Source organism: Mus caroli, chromosome 8 (assembly GCF_900094665.2).
Source record: "Mus caroli chromosome 8, CAROLI_EIJ_v1.1, whole genome shotgun sequence".
Lineage (NCBI taxonomy): Eukaryota > Metazoa > Chordata > Mammalia > Rodentia > Muridae > Mus > Mus caroli.
In genome coordinates this window covers 84,983,950-84,986,809 of record NC_034577.1, presented here as the reverse complement: position 1 = coordinate 84,986,809, position 2,860 = coordinate 84,983,950, and positions in this window count along the sequence as shown.

Genomic DNA, 2,860 nt, shown 5'->3' with positions numbered 1-2,860 from the left:
TTAATCCCCTGTAGCCAAATAATATGTGCTAATTGCCAGATATTAGTGTTTATTTAAGCACAGTTAAAAAGAGAGATAAAAAGTTAAGTTTCCCCGGTGCTTACTTAAGCATAAAGAGTTAAGTTCCCAGTGTTCAATATAACAGAAAGTTAAAGAGAAAAGAATCCAGGAATTTTCAGCCACAGAACAAGCAAGAGAGTGTTAAGTTTCCAGAAGTCAACAGTTTCTATCCCCCAGTACAGTTAGAGAGAGGCCAGGGATAATCAGTTGCCAGGAGTGTCCTGGCCTGGAGCAGGTTGAAACAGGGCACAGAGTAGGACTCTGGTGTGACTTTAAAGACTGATGGTCCCCAGACGTTCTAGCTCCCTAACTATACTGAAAAGCTCATGATAAGTCCTGAAAACTTTCTTGCTCTTTCTGAGGGTGAAAGGCTGCTGGCTAAGGTGATTGACACCTGCAGCCTAACAGCAGGCAGCTGGGGGTGCGGGGGATTCAGTAATGTGGCCTTTGTTCTAGTCCAGCAGGAACTGGGAGGCTCTAACTTTAAATTGGTAGGATGGGGGTCAGGATGGCATTCCCTGTGAAGGATACCCTGATGCAAACAGAGAGTATTGAAGCCAGACAAGGACAGGTCAGGAGTGACCGTAATGGAGTCTTGAAAGAGGATCAGGTTGATTCAGTGTTCACTGCAGGTGGAAGTATTAAAGCAAAGAAGCATTTTCTCTGAGAGAATGAAGTCAATGAGTATTCAGAAGCCCAATACAGTCTCTACTCTCTGCATGGCTCAGCTTAGAGCCAACATGGAAAAGTTCTAGAAGTATATATTTTGTCTTCCAGCACACTTGCTGTAGCTTATTGTCCACAAGATAATCTCAATAGGATGGTTTTCCGCCTCCGCACTCAGGGCCATCTTCCTTTTCTCCCAGACTTGGTGACATCATAGACACTTGCCCTCCTCAGCCAGGCCCTGTGCTTTGGCCTATCTGGGTTTTTACAAGTCCCTTTTCTCTGCCTTGTATGATTTCTTCCCATCTTGCCTTACTCCTTTCTCCCCCATCTGCAAATCCCAGTTCCTTTGCAATCTCACCAATCGGTAGGTCTCCCTCCTTCTGACACCCAATAGCCCTTCTTGTCTTGTCTCAGGACAAAACTTCTTTCACTCCAGCATCAGGTCAAGTGTGTTTGTGGCCCTTTGCCTATCATGCCATTTCTCCTGAGACCTCTCACCCAGCATGCACTGGGATCGCGACAGAAAGTGCTTCCAGAGGATTTTAAAGAGAGAAACCAAAAGTCCTGTTCATTAGAAGTTCTCTGTTTGCAACCACTTTGCCTGGATAGTTTTATACCCCCAGTTAGCATTCATTCATTCCACTATTCTTGCAAGTTACAAAGTATTGCCCGCGCTTTTGTCCCCCCTGGTAAGAACACGCTCAGGGCAACCGGAATCTTCTGCAGCACAAGCTTTATTGCTTACCCCATCAGGAGCCAGTGGAGAAGAGAGCCAGAGAGAGAGAGAGAGAGAGCCAGAGAATGGCGGAAACCGTCCCTTTTATGGAGGACTGTCCTCCGCCTCGGACGTGTCGCTCCCTGATTGGCTGCAGCCCATCGGCCGGAGTTGTCCTCACGGGAAGGGAGAGCACATGGGGTGGAAAGCTACCCCGGCACATGTGCAGCTTGCTTGTTTACTACTTAGAACACGGGTGTCAGTGCCATCAGCGCCATCTTGTAATGGCGAATGTGAGGGCGGCTCCTTACAACAAAGAAATGTTTTCTTCATTTTGTGTAAGAGGACTCAAATGCTAAATGAACATAGTATTAAAACAACCTCTGGAAACTTACCACTATATCTATAAGTTAGTGCATCTTTCAACCCTCATCTGAGAAGCTCTTTCTTTCAGTAGATGGTGATTAAAGTAGAGACCTGCAATTGGTCAAGGTGCAGACAATGAGGGACTATAGGATGCACAGCCACAGATGGGACATCTACATCACAGCCCTGCTCCCTAGACTCAAGGGTCATAGAAGAGGAAGAAGAAGAAGAAGGAGGAGGAGGGGAAGAAGAAGAAGAAGAAGAAGAAGAAGAAGAAGAAGAAGAAGGAGGAGGAGGAGGAGGAGGAGGAGGAGGAGGAGGAGAAAGAAGGAGAAGGAGAAGGAGAAGGAGAAGGAGGAGAAGGAGAAGAAGGAGAGGTGGAAGGATCATATAAGTCAGAGGTGGCAGATGACCACAGCAGGGCAGTGGCACATACTAAACCATGGCAGTTATGACAGTATGCACAAACCCCTGCAAGCTCAAGCCAGACCAAATCCCAGTACACTGGTGGTGGGGACGGGTAACATGGAGTTCCACTCGTACCTGAGGAGCTGGCAATTGATATTTGCTGGGACAAAAAAGTGTTAGTTTTCTTTAAGGGGTTGACTCCTGGTAGGTAGGATAAGCTCCAGTGGACGACCAAACCATCAGGACCATGTGGACTTTATAGATTTAAAGAACAAGGACACAAAGTTGGGAACATAGGGAAGAGGGTCAGTGAATATGACTAAAACTCATTGTATGAAATTCTTAAGGAATTGAAAACAGAAAATTTCCTATTGTAAAAATCATGAGGACCCTTAGATGTCTCTGTTGCAGCTCCATTATTATCTTCTTTCCCCTTTCTTTCCTCTTTATTTTGTCTCAAATCCAGAACCCCAGGCATACCTTTGAGCTACAACCTTAGCTCTATACTCTCTCCCTGTCCCTGTCCCTGTCCCTGTCCCTGTCCCTGTCCCTGTCCCTGTCCCTGTCCCTGTCCCTGTCCCTGNGAAATTAGGACATTTATTCAGAAAACAAATATTAAAGATCAAGATCAAGATTTCACAG